General features: G+C 35.4%; 1 long non-coding RNA gene across 1 annotated transcript in view; it reads right to left on the reverse strand.

Annotated features, from left to right (window-relative positions):
- Positions 1–481: 481 nt before the first annotated feature.
- The window catches only part of LOC129492510 (uncharacterized), a 453042-nt gene continuing 438295 nt past the window's right edge, over positions 482–15228 (reverse strand). Inside the window, exon 4 of the long non-coding RNA XR_010114456.1 lies at positions 482–1595. This is a non-coding gene — a long non-coding RNA (uncharacterized lncRNA). The remainder of the gene's footprint in view (positions 1596–15228) is intronic.

Genomic DNA, 15228 nt, shown 5'->3' on the forward strand with positions numbered 1-15228 from the left:
ATATAGTTAGAACCCCCAAATGTGTCACCATGTCATTATCAAATAAATTAAGTAGGCCAGAGACAAAAAAGAAGATTGAAGCTCTGAATAAAATAATAACATAAGAAAACACGATAAGTTATGCAAAAATAAATAATACCAAGTATGAGATTGACATAATAAAATCAGTTTTGAAAGAAAACAAACCTGTGAATAGCAACTCAAATTATAAAGATTTAGAATGAAAAGATATGTGAACAAAATAGATGAGTAGTATATATAGAATGAGAATATAAATGTATTTTATATGGTTGAAAGGTATCATTGAGAAGTATGTAAAGAAAGAAGTGAGGTCCTGAGTAATGATAAATGAAACACAAGGACACTTGATTTAATTTCTCATATGTAGTATATTTTTCATTATAACAAAATAAGATGTATCATTTCAATAGGAAAAAACAAATGTTGACAACAATAACAAATAATAGTCTAATGATGGTGTAGAGAATAAATAGAGGAGAAATATATATATATTTGACTATATTAAATTTGGATTTGCAAATTAGGGTATAAATATTTTCAAAAATAGTACTAAGAAAATTGGGTTTTAATGAGAAATAACTATATTTATATGAATATGTTATTAAATAATTTCAAGGTAATTTTAAAAAATTATATGTAATATATGACATCATAAAGAGCTAAACTAAGCCAAATATCTCATATATGTTAACACATAGGCATTTTATGTCTAGATACAGAAAGCATTCTCAGAATTGTAGCAAAGAAATGAGTTGTTGCCATACTCATGCATTTAATCTCATAAAATAAAATATCCTGCACCTGAAAACAACAAAACATCTAACATTACTGAAAGTAATATTAAATGACATATTAGGGAAATAGTTGCAAAACATAGTTCAAAAATAATGACAAATTTATTTAAGTTAGAAAATCGTGATCGCCATTTAAAAATATGCAGAAAAGTAAATAAAATGTTGAAATAAAAAGAAATTATATATCTTAATTATTACAAAATTGCAAAAATAATACAATCTTACCTGATTAGGTTACAACATGCTAGAATAAGCAGGATACTCCGTGTTTAAAATAGTTTCAGAAGATCAGATAATAATTTTTTGCTACTTAAAGTTTGGCAAAAACATAATATTTAATTCAACAAATACTTGAATTCTTGCACTTCACAATGTAGACTAACAAGCATTTATAGGCATGTGCTTTCATTTTCTTCAACTTTTAATGTTTATTGTCATGTTTCCCAATAGAAAACAATATCAAATGATGCAGAATGAAGGATCTCCCACATCTCATCCACCAACTATGTGGTTCTGTATTTCACAGAAAAATGTTACTTTTTAAACATATCTTTTCTTATATATGTAATATATGATATACATGATATAATATACAAGATCTATATTATAAACAGTTCATTTTTGTATATTAGGAATACGCAAGCAAACACATGTACAACATACCTGTACCATAAAGCCAAATTGAACATAAGACGTTTACCAGTAGCTGGACCAGGTGATGTCTAATCAGATAGGCTCAATTTCTCATTTTGAGGAAGTATAATTCAGTGGGAGAGGAGCCTGGACAAGGAAACAGCAGATGATACAAGTTCAGGAAATAGAAAGGCAGAGAGTGAGTCACAGTGAAAAATACCTTTTGTATCTAAAACACGTAAAACAATTGATCAGTGGTCACTAACGTTTCCATTATTTTATTTAACATATTTAAATATTTGATTTTTTTTTGGAATTTATTTGATCCTTTGAGAATTTATTCTGGTGTCTGATGAAAGGAAAAAGTTCAAATACATATAAATTATTTATTGTTTAGTGAGTTGCTTCTTCCTAATTTGAAACACTTTTTTCGGGGGGGTTGGGGGCAGAGTCTGGCCCTGTCACCCAGGCTGGAGTACAATGCAGCGAACTTGGCTCACTGCAACCTCTGCCTCCTGGGTTCAAGGGATTCTCCTGCCTCAGCCTCCCGAGTAGCTGGGATTACAGGCACTGGCCATTATGCCTGGTTAATTTTTGTATTTTTGCATAGATGGGGTTTTGCTATGTTGGCCAGGCTCATCTTGAACTCCTGACCTCAGGTGATTCACCTGCTTCGGCATCTCAACGTGCTGGAATTACAGGCATGAGCCATCACACGGGCTTTGAAACACTTCTTGTTTGCATCTCTCCTAATTTTACTTAAATACAGTATTTCTACATTTTTAGGATATATAACATTGAATACTGACTTTTTTTATTCCTTTATTTCCTACATTTAAAAGTGTTAAATATTTACTGCCTCCCATTTTAGCTAATATTTTTATTCATCTCTTGCCTGACTAATGTCTCTCCTCTAGTGAAGTTCTTACATGCTCAAAAATGTTGCTCTCTTTTAATATTCGTGAAAATTCTATGAGAGAAAATTAACATTGCTTCAGACAATGCCAGAATCTATGAGAGAAAATTAACATTGCTTCAGAAAATGCCAGAGAGCTAGTCTATACTAGAAGTGACTTCCACAGAATCCTTATGGAAATCTGAAGAACCAAGAACTACATATGCAGACAAGTGCATGATTGAAAAAGCCTATATATAATAATAGAATTAAAAAATTCAAGCATTGTGTTAGCCCAATCTCATGCTGCCATAAAGAAATACCTGAGACTAGGTGATTTATAAAGAACAGAGGTTTAATTGACTCACAGTTCCACAGGACTGAGGAAGCCTCAGGAAACTTAAAATCATGGCGGAAGGCTCTTCTTCACAGGGCAGCAGGAGAAAGAATGTGTGCAAGTAGGGGAAATGCTAGACACTTATAAAATCATCAGATCTTGTGAAAATCACTCATTATCAAAAGAACAGCATGGGTAAATCATCTTCATGATTCAATTACCTCCACCTGTTCCTGCCCTTGATACATGGGGATTATTATGATTCAAGGTGAGATTTGGGTGGGGACAGAGAGCAAAACCTTATCAAGCATAAAGTTAATGAAAATGTTTTTGAAATAAAAGAAGTTGCTCTAATATTTTTGAACTCTCCTATATTTCTTAGTTTCAGATGAAATTCGATAGATAGCATGTGACTGATTGTAGCTAAGAAGTCAAGAAAAATCATGAAATGTCTCATTTCTAGGCAAAAGCACTTAGAAACTCAGGTGCCTCAGCTATTTCTCTTTTCTCCTACAATGGTAATTTTGATGATCAGATGATATAGAGGGTATAACTCCAAATAAAGGCAAGTAACTTTTATTAGGAAAAAATAAACACATTGTATAATGCTTGAGGTGTCGACATTTGTCTGTTTTAACAAATAGCGCTAATTATTATTCTAACATCTATTGTCCTGGGGTAACTGAGCAATGCCATAGGATCTCCTCCACCTCTATCCCAAATTATAGACTTTATAATTTTGTCTATGGTCTATTTTATCTTTTATTCATTTTCTTTGGCTGACTTTTTAAATTTCCATTTTCTATTCTCTTTACTATTTTGCCAATTGCGAACAAAATCAATTTACTCTTATTCTCTCTCTAATCTTGTCTTCATTTTTGTGATGATTCTAATTTTTTCACCTATTTATTAAGTTTGGTCAAATGTTATCAACTTTTATGTTTCTTTTTCTGTATTTGAAGGAACTTGGATAGTATATCAAGGGCCCCATAAATACACTTTATATTAATTAATTGTTTCACACATTTGTAAGTTTTTCACATTTCTTCCTACAATTTTATGAGTGGTTTTTAATCATATTTTCTCAAACTATCCCAAGAATCTAACATCTGACATACTGGACATTTTCATAGGAACATTGGTTTAAATATTATTGTTTTTTAAATACAACAAAGAGCATATATTTAATGAAAATTGAGGTTTTTATCAGCCTAACAAATGATTATTATTTATTAATTTAGTATACATTGTGTTTTTTCAAAGTTACATAAAGTCATGAAATATTTCAAAATGGTATTACTAAAAACAGCTAAAGTTTTTGTAGCGTGTACCATTGCTAAACATATTACTTCTAGTAGATAATAATAAATATATTAGTTCTAATATGGCTGTGAGACAGACATTTCTCCCTTTCTTTTTAAATTGTTATGCCTTTTTACTTTTTTCCTTTCCTGGTTGAATTTGTTAGGGCCTCCTGTACAATCTGAATCTAATATCAGTGACTGATTGTAGACATACTTGCTTTGTTTCTAATTGAAGGAAAGGTAGAGTGTTCAAAACATGAGCTGTGTATCCGATGTTAGCAGTAGGTTTATACAGGTATCTTGTATCTATTGAAAAAGTTTTCTTTTCTTTTTAGTGTACTGAGGATTTTTGTCATGAGTACACATTATATTTTGCCAAATACCGCCGTATGCTATTGGGTTCATAATTTTTCTCCTTTATACTCTTAATGTGAATGATATTGATTACTTTTGAAGGTTAAACCAATCCTGCACTACTGGGAAAAATTCTAGCGGGTCATGATGGACTATCATCTTCATATATTGCTGAATTTAACTGGATATGCTATAAATATTTTTCTATTTATGTTCATGACAGGAATTGATTTTAGTGTACACTTAAGATTCCCTTTAAATATAAATCCTTTCTTTCTATTGGTGTATAGTATTCTTAACCCATAATAAATCTATTCCAAGAGTGTAAACTGAGTCCAGCAAGTCCTTTCAACAAGTGAACATTTAAGGTAGCTAATTGATAAGTAGAGCTGGAGGATATATAGGAAGACTATGAAGAATTTTATAGTCTAAAGACTATTAAGTAAGGAAGCTTGGATGATTGGGAAGGTTCAAATAGTCTACGGTATATGCAGTAGAAAATATCTAGTCATGATTTTGCACTTCTTCGTTAGTAACAATGGGTAACTCTTTTGCCAATAAACATTGTTATTTTTCAACATCACTGCTTCTCTAAACCTAATATTTGCTTTAATATTATATTTTTCTTTCAGTGCTTAAAGTGCTGTATTGTAATGAATGGCTTCTTACTATTAGTGAAGCACAGCTTGACATTTTCCCAGCTGCTGATTAGGTTAAGGTGAGCTGACATAGTCACCTGATAGAGGCAAACATACATTTTCTCTGGAGGCAGAAAACATTAATACATGCAGCAGCCCTAGAAGTGAGATGCTTATTACTCCTTCCAAGAAAGAACTTCCTCTCTAGGTTGCAGAAGTTGACTTACAGCCCCTAGTCATTATAATTTCAGAATCCACTGTTGGACTCAACAAAAGGTCATGTTATATCTGAGTAGCCATCAGGCAATAACTAAGCACAGTAGTAACTAATCATGATAGGGGTAGCAGGATCTAGATTTTCCTTCCAAAAGAGAAATTCCTTTTTAGTACAGATAATCTCATTGTGTTGGTCTAGATTTTATCAAATTTGTGTCATGGCCTCTTCCTGACTAATCCTCCTTCCTCCTCTCTTACCTTAGTAAGATGACCTCGATACTTATTACAACAATTAAATCATTGGGATATTTGTGCAAGAAATCAATGCGATAGAATCCAGTAATTGATCCCAAAATATGTAGACTTTTGATTGATTATAAAGTGGTTGAAAGCATCTGTAAAAAGAATAAGCATTTAAATAAATGGTTCTGACTTAATTAGATAGCCAGAGACTATCGTTTGGAAATGATTTATTTGTCCTCACCAAAACTCATATTGAAATTTGACCCCCAATAAGATGGTTTGTCTCTGTATCCCCATTCAAATCTCATGTCAAATTGTAATCTCCACATGTCAGGGAAGGCGCCTACTGGGAGGTGACCAGATCATGGGGGCAGATTTCTGCCATGCTGTTCTCATGATAGTGAGTGAATTCTCATGAGATCTGATGATTTAAAAGTGTGTGGAACTTCCTCTCTTGCTCTCTCTCTCCTACCTTGCCAAGGTAAGGATGTGCTTGCTTCCCCTTTGCCATCCACCATGATTGTAAGTCTCCTAAGGCCTCCTAGTGGTGCTTCCTGTTAAGCCTGCAGAACTGTGAGTCAATTAAACCTCTATTATTCGTATATAACCCAATCTCAGGTGTTCTTTATAGCAGTGTGAGAACAGACTAACACAGAAAATTGGCACCAATACTGCGGCACTGCTATAAAAATACTTGTAAATGTGAAGCAACTTTGGAACTGGGTAATGAGCAGAAGTTGGAACAGTTTGGAGGGCTCAGTAGAAGACAGGAGGATGTGGGAAGGTCTTCCTAGAGAACGGCTGAATGATTTTGATAAAAATGCTGGTAGTGATATGGAAAGTGAAGTCCAAGCTGAGGTGATCTCAGATGGAGATGAGGAAATATTGGGAACTAGAATAAAGGTCATTCTTGCTATGCTTTAGCAAAGAGATTGGCAACATTTTGCCCTTGCCCTAGATATCTGTGGAACTTTTAACTTGAAAAAGATGATTTAGGATATCTAGCCGGACACATTTCTAAGCATCAAAGCATTCAAGATGTAACCTGGCTTTTGATAAAAAACATGCAGTCATATATATTGCATGACCTGTCTGTGTCTAAAAGAGAATGCTCATACATGTGGAAAGGAGATGGTATGAAATTGGAACATATATTTAAAGGCAGAGTATAAAAGTTTGAAAAATTTGCATCCTGATCATATGGTAGAAAACAAAACAAAACAAAAAAGCAACAACACAATATCTAGGGAGAAATTCAAGATGGCTGCAGAAATTTGCCTAAGTAATGAGGAGCTGAATGTTAATAGCCAAGAAAATGAGGAAAATGTCTTCAAGACATGTCAGAGATCTTTGCAGAAGCCCCTCGTATCACAGGCCTAGAAGCCTAGGAGGGAAAAATGGTTTTGTGGGCCAGGCCCAGGATCCCAATGCTCCATACGGCCTCAGAACATGGCACCTTGCATCCCAGCCACTACAGCTCCAGCTGTGGCTAAAAGGGACCAAGGGACACCTCTAGCCATTGCTTCAGAAGGTGCAAACCCCAAGCTTTGGTGGCTTCCACATGGTGTAGGGCCTGTGGGTACACAAAAGGCAAGAGTTGAGGTTTAGGAACCTCTGCCTACATTTCAAGGATGTACAGAAATGCCTAAATGTCCAGGCAGAAGCCTGTTGCAGGGGCGGAGCCCTCATGGAGAACTTCTACTAGGGCAATATGGAGGAGAAATATGGAGTCAGAGCCCCCACACAAAGTCACCACTGAGGAACTGCTTAGTGGATCTGTGAGAAGGGGATCACTATCTTCCAGAACCAGAATTGTAGATCCACTGATAGATTGCACCATACACCTGGAAAAGCCACAGGCACTGAATGCCAACCCATGAAAGTAGCCAGGAACGAGGCTCTACCCTGCAGAGCCACAGGGGCAGAGCTACCCAAGGGTGTGGGAGCCCACCACTTGCATCATTGTGCCCTGGATGTGAGGGATGGAGTCAAAGGAGATTATTTCAAAGCATTAAGATTTAATGACTGCACCACTGGGGTTTAAACTTGCATGATCCATGCAGCTGCTTTGTAATGGGAGCTTTTATCTAATGCCTGTATCCCCATTGTATTTTGTTCCTTTTGTAATGGGAGCATTTATCTAATGCCTGTATCCCCATTGTATCTAGGAAGTAGGTAACTTGCTTTTGATTTTATAGGCTCACAGGCAGAAGGGACTTGCGTTGTGTCAGGTGAGACTTTGGACTTGGACTTCTGAGTTAATGCTGGAATGAGTTAAGATTTGGGGGGACTGTTGGAAAGGCATGTATGGTTTCAAAAGGTGAGAATAACGGGAGATTTGGGAGGTGCCAGAGGCAGAATATTATAGTTTGGCTCTGTGTTCTCACCCAAATCTCTTATCAAATTGTAATCCCCACATATCAGGGGAAGGGCCTAGTCAGAGGTGATTGGATACTGGGTTCTCATAATAATGAGATCTGATGGTTTAAAAGTTGTCTGAGGCCTCCCTGTCATGCTGCCCATTTAGTGGGCAGTACTTTGAGTCATGTAAATCTCTTTTCTTTATAAATTACCCAGTTTCAGGTAGTTCTTTATAGCAGTGTGAGAAAAGACTAATATACCCAACATTGCATATGTTGGGAGATGGGGCTCAGTGAAAGGTGTTTAAGTTATGGGAGCAGAACCCTCATGAATGGTTTGATGTTGTTCTTGCAGCAGTGAGATCTAAATTATTTCCTGCCACAGGTGGTTTTTCTAAAGCCAGCAGGCATCTTCATACATGTCTACTTTCTCTTGGAATCTTTCCATTACATTATGATTGTGATGCAGCATAAGAGCTTTTACCAGAAGCCAGGGCCATGCCCTTAGATTTCTCAGCCTGCAGCACTTTGAGCTCAATAAACTGCCTTTCTTTATGAACAAACATTATATAATAGCAACACAAAATAGACAAAGACACCATATAAAAGAACAACAAATGGGTGCTGACTTTGTCATTACACCTTACATGTTTTTTGTTAAATTTGGACTATAGATACACATGTTAATTTTAAAATATGTAAGTTCTCTAGAAGAAAACATAAAAATAATATTTTCAAAATTTGAGGATAAAAAATATTTCACTAAGGCAAAACACTGTATCAGTGAGAAATATTCACAGCTGATGGAAATATAAAATGACACAAAGACTGTGGGAAATTCTTGGCGGAATTAATAAAAATTCTTATATCCTGTGACTAACATTTTTATTCTTGAGAATATACTCATTAATGTGTACTTCAGTATTCACAATAGCCAAAAATGAAAACAAATAAAATGCCCAAGAACTGTAAAATGGATAGTGTTATATTTATATTATATAATACAATACTATACATAATTATTTTAAAAATAGGAAATGGCTCCTATACATAAAACTCACAAATCTACCAAACAATATCTGATTAATTAATATAGTTAACATTGTATAACATCAAATTTGGCAGGATTAATCTATGGAAATTAAAATAACATGAAAGTCAGGGTTCTGGTTTGCCTTTAGAAGGAGTGATGAGTAGTGAATGGAAGGTATGAACTGGGCTTTTGGGTTGCAGGTAATATTTTATTTTTAACTTGTTTGGGGATTCACAGATTTGTTGCTCTGAAAATCAAGAGTAGTACACTACCAGAAAGTAATGTACCTTTCAGTATGTGTGTTATATATCAACTTAAAAATTTTCACACATACACACACACACACACACACACACACACAAAACTATCTTTTCAAAAAGACAAGGCCAGGCATGGTGGCTCACACCTGTAATACTGGCACTTCGGGAGACTGAGGTGGGTGGGTAGCTTGAGCCTAGGAGTTTAAGACTAGCCTGGAAATAATAGTGAGACCCTATATCTGGAAAAAAATGAATTGACACAATTACCTATGTGTGGTGGTATGTACCTCTAATCTCAGCTATTCCTGAGCTGAGGTGAGAGGATTGCTTGAGCCTGGGAGATCAAGGCTTCTCTGATCATGCCACTGCACTTCAGCCTGGGTGCCTGAGAGAAATTTTGTCTCAAAAAAAAAATGTAAAAGAAAATCAAGAGTGAAAATGCAGGATATTTAAATAATTTCTTTGTCAATAGTTATAAGATGTATTAAAAGTTGTATTTAGGAAAATACAAATTCAAATTTATTACAAAAATAATAATACGAAATAAATTATTTAAGCATTCAATGCAGAAAGCTTAGGAAATACTAAAGCCAAGAAAACTAAAAATTTAAATTACAAAGCTAAAATAACTGTATTAAAAATGGGCAAACGATCAAATAGCTAATCAAAGAAGATATACAGATGGCAAATAAGCATATGAAAAGATGATCAACACCACATGTCATTACTGAATTGCAAGTTAGCACAACAGTGAAAACCACTGCACAGCTACTAAAATGGTCAAATTCCAAAACACTGACAATAATACCTAATTGCTGTGGAAATGCAAAATGGTAAAACCACTTTGCAAGACACTTCCACAGTTTCTTACAAAACTAAACAAACATTCTCTGACCATATGATCCACGTAATCATACCCCATTGTATTTACTAAAATGAGTTGAAAATATATGTCCACACAAAAGCCTGCGCATGGTATTTATAGTAACTTTATTCATAATCACCAAAACTTGGAACCAACCAAGATGTTCTTTAGTAGGTGAATGGATAAACTGTAGAACATCCAGACAATGGACTATTATTGGAAACTAAAAAATATGAGTTACTAAGCAATGAAAAGGCATGGAGGAGACTTACATGCATATTACTAAGTGAAATAAGTCATTTTAAAAATCCGTAAACTGCCTGATTCTAACTACATGACAAGGCAAAAAGTACAAAGAAAATAAAACGTTCAGTGGTTGCTCAGGGGGAAGGGAGGGCAGACTCTCACAGGAGCACAGAGGATTTTTAAGGCAGTGAAAAATGTTCTGAATGATACTACAATGCTAGACAAATGTGATTATACATTAGTCAAAATCTATGGAATATACAACGCTGTTGGTGAACTATTGACTCTGGATGATAATAATGTGTTACTGTGTTAGATTCATTGATTTTAACAAATATATCATTCTGGTGTAGGATGTTGATAGTTGGATAGGCTAAGGTGGGAACAAGGGGTATATGGGAACTCTGTATTTTTTGCTCAGTATTTCTGTGAACTTAAAACTTCTAAAAATAAAATTAAAAATACACACACACACAAAACCTCAACAGTAAAGAAATCATATATAGACAAGAATAAAAAATATTTCCAATTACTACACCAAATATTTAGGTCAAAAGAGGTTTTCAATGAATTTTTTAAAATGTTTCTAACAAGCGGTATCACAAAACATTCTACCATTTTTCAACCTAGTTTGCAAAAGACTGATAAGACTGACATTAAAAACTCTTAAATAATATAGTATTTTAAAAGACTAGGATCCATTCTTAGTGTTACAAAATATTTATTACAAAGCAATAGTAAACATGTTACATAGTGATGAAACAATAAAAATCATTCCAACAAAATTAGAGGACCAAAAATTTCATTATGTTACATTGTTCCAGAAAAGCCAGTCAAAGCAACAGATAGTCAAAGAGCTACAAATAATTAAATAAATAAGAAGATTTTCAGGTAATAGCAAGGTGTACTGAGAAACCCAAGAAAATCTAAAAACTTTTTTAGAAATAGTAAAAGATTAGGTAAAAAAGAATAACATTCAGTAGAATACAAATTTAGATATACTGGAGAAAAAAAGTTGTCATGAACAATAGGAAAACCATATTAAATCTCTACTGTAATTTAAATATTTTAGATACAGGAGCAGATAACAACCTGGGGAAATGTCTTTTACTTTTCAAATGTGACCTTAACCTTATACAAATCTTCCCCTGACTTTCTTATAGTTGGTCATATGACCTTCCAGGGTCTCACCCCACAACCTGGAGGCCAGTTACATTTCTACAAGGTTGTCCACAAAAACCCAAAAGTACTGGGTTTGGAGAGCTTCCACATGGCTGAACATGTGGAGGTTCCTAGAGGGTGACATTCCCAGAGACGTCATTGAAGCTCATGCCTCTTCCCCCATATCTTGTCCTATGTGTCTCTTCATTTGTATGCTTTGTGGTATCCTTTGTAATAAACCTGTAAATGTAAGTGTTTTCTTGATTTCTGTGAGCCATTCCAACTAATTAATTAAACCCAAAGAGGGGCTCATGGAAACCTCAACTTGAAGCTTAGGTCAGAAGTCCTGGAGGCCCGAAATTGTTCCTGGTGTGGGGTTAGGCAGTCTTGTGGATTGTGCTATCAACCTGAGGGATGCGACACTATCTCCAGGTAGATAGTGTCAGAAAAAATTACAGAACGCCCAGCTGGTGTCCACTGAAGAACTGATTGCTCACTTGGTGGTGGGAAGAAACTGCTCCCACATTTGGTCACAGAGTCTTCTGTAATGATTGTTGTGTTGGTGTGAGAGCAGAAGAAACATGGTTACAGTGTGTATTTGTCTGTTCTGATGCTGCTATAGAGAACTGCCTGAGACTGGGTAATTTACAAAAGAAAGAGTTTTAATTGACTCAGAGTTCAACATGGCTGAGTAACCTTCAGGAAAATTACAATCATGGTGAAATGGGAGGCAAATGTGTCCTTCTTCACATGGTAGCAGGACAGACAAGTGCCAAGCAAAGGGGGACAAGCCCTTATAAAACCATCAGATCTCATGAGAACTCACTCACTATCATGAGAACAGCATGAGGATATCCACTCCCATGATTCAATTATCTCCCACTAGGTCCCTCCCACAACACGTGAGAATTATCAGAACTACAATTCAAGATGAGATTTGGGTGGGGACATAGCCAAAGCATATCACCATTGTTTTCTCCAAGCACCCACAAATTGAAAAAATAAGCTGGTTAAAATTAAGGGCACCAATTTTTTCTTTACTTATATTTCTATACCCTAAGCCATCTAAATATTATAATTACATTGATGTTTTTAAATGGTGTTTGCATTGTTTCATCATCTTCTAAGATAACATTGTAATAAAACTTATTAAACATAAAATGTCATAAATGTATTCACAGTGATACATCCTTCTACAGAAAAGTCATGGGATTAAAATGTTATTCCTTCCCATTTCACTCTTATTTAATAAGAGCATTAAGTAGAAATTTGAGTGAGAAAATTTAATTATAACTTTTGTTTATTGTGCTATATGTCATCCTGGAGCAATAGTTCCACAGGGGATATCCCCATCTGGAGAGACAGTGTATTTTTGTCCTGTGGTGCAGGAACAAACTACTACAAACATGGTGGCTTAAAACAATAAAAATACATTTATTCTCTCACACTTCGGGGGAACAGAAGTCCAACATCAGTGTTGGCAGGCTCCAAGAGAGATTGAATTCCCTGCTTCTTCCAGTTTCTGGGGCTGGCAACATTCCTTTGCTTGAGCCCACATCAGTGAAAGCTCTACCTCCATCTTCCTATCATTGTCTATTCTTTTGGGAGTTACTCTCGAAACTCTCTTCTTTTCTCTTATGAGGACACATTTGATTCATTTAGGGCTCACATGGTAATTCAAGATAAACTCCTCCTCTCAGGATCCTTAATTTAATCACATATTTTGCCATATAAGCTACAATTAGAGGTTCCCAGATTTGATGTGAATACCTTTGGGGTGACGGGAGGTGAGAGGGCAGCTATTTTTTAGCTTACCACGGAGGGAAATAATAGGAAATTGGCCTTTCTGTCATATAGTATGAAGGCTATTAGGAGTGATTCCTTTTGCTGGACTCTTTCCTAGGTTGAAGTGGTCTTATTTAGCATCTACTAGGATGTAGGGGTGGGGAATTAGGGGGAGACTCTTGAGGAGTTCCTACAGGAATTATATAGAATCCTATTCTCTGGCTCTCTCTCCTCCAAAACTTCCCTGACTGACTGTTAGTCAGTTGCTTAGACTCATTTTCCTGGTTGCTTGGAATCATCTTCCTGGTTCTTCTAACCAGAAAATTGGTAGTGTTTTTAAATCGTTAAGTTTAGCTGTCCATATAGTCATCCTGTAACTACTACCCAAGAAAAGCAAAAAGCTGGAAAAGGGAGGAATGAATGAAGGTAGGAAAAAGGCAAAGACGAAAGGAAGAGAGGAAGAGGGGAAGGAGGGAAGGAGAGAGGAAGAAAGAAACATAAAGAAATTCACCTCCATTCTACCGGCTTCTCCAAGTTTCCATTTTCTTACACTGTGTTCATGTTTATGTTTACTGTTCAAAATTTTCAGGTAGTTATTCTGTTTCATAGCATTCTTTGTTTAGAGTTAGTATTATAGGGTTAGTCTTCAGAAGGCTTACATTGCCCACTAGGTGTGGAAATAACACAGCCTGGTTATTTTAATTTATCTTTGATACGTATTCAAATACTCTAAATGCTGAAGGGTTCTGTCTATATACTCTCCTTCTGGGAAATAGTGGTCCCATATATTCTGTATAGAAAATCTAAAATAGTGTAAAAGTATTCAAATGAATCAAAGGATTAATAGAATTATTTTTGCAAACTTCAGTTAAATACACCAATGTTCCCACATACTGATTTTTGGAGGAAAAATCAACACTGATATGATTGGAAAAATAAAGATATTTTCATCTACCTAGAGGTCAAGTAAACATGAAAGGAGTAAAAGCAAATCTCATGTTATAGAGGAAGGTCAATAACACAATCATTAGAAGATTACTTTCAGAAAAAACTTTCCTTTTTTAAGCTCTTAGACAAAAAGCTCCTTTGAGTGGTCAAATTTAAACATTCAAGTTATTTATAACTTTCAAGTGATGTTTGAGTCTATTTCTCAAGGTAACTTTCTCCTCAGTATTTTTTTTTCTTTTTTTTTATTATTATACTTTAGGTTTTAGGGTACATGTGCACAATGTGCAGGTTTGTTATATATGTATCCATGTGCCATGTTGTTTTGCTGCACCCATTAACTCGTCATTTAGCATTAGGTGTATCTCCTAATGCTGTCCTTCCCCCTCCCTCCAGCCCACAACAGTCCCCGGAGTGTGATGTTCCCCTTCCTGTGTCCATGAGTTCTCATTGTTCAATTCCCACTTATGAGTGAGAACATGCAGTGTTTGGTTTTTTGTCCTTGCGATAGTTTACTAAGAATGATGTTTTTCAGTTTCATCCATGTCCCTATAAAGGAAATGAACTCATCATTTTTTATGGCTGCATAGTATTCCATGGTGTATATATGCCACAATTTCTTAATCCAGTCTATCGTTGTTGGACATTTGGGTTGGTTCCAACTCTTTGCTATTGTGAATAGTGCCGCAATAAACATACGTGTGCATGTGTCTTTATAGCAGCATGATTTATAGTCCTTTGGGTATATACCCAGTAATGGGATGGCTGGGTCAAATGGTATTTCTAGTTCTAGATCCCTGAGGAATCGCCACACTGATGTCCACAATGGTTGAACTAGTTTACAGTCCCACCAACAGTGTAAAAATGTTCCTATTTCTCCACATCCTCTCCAGCACCTGTTGTTTCCTCACTTTTTAATGATGGCCACTCTAACTGGTGTGAGATGGTATCTCACTGTGGTTTTGATTTGCATTTCTCTGATGGCCAGTGATGATGAGCATTTGTTCATGTGTTTTTTGGCTGCATAAATGTCTTCTTTTGAGAAGTGTCTGTTCATGTCCTCTGCCCACTTTTTGATGGGGTTGTTTTTTTCTTGTAAATTTGTTTGAGTTCATTGTAGATTCTGGATATTAGCCCT

Source organism: Symphalangus syndactylus, chromosome 11, assembly GCF_028878055.3.
Source record: "Symphalangus syndactylus isolate Jambi chromosome 11, NHGRI_mSymSyn1-v2.1_pri, whole genome shotgun sequence".
NCBI lineage: Eukaryota > Metazoa > Chordata > Mammalia > Primates > Hylobatidae > Symphalangus > Symphalangus syndactylus.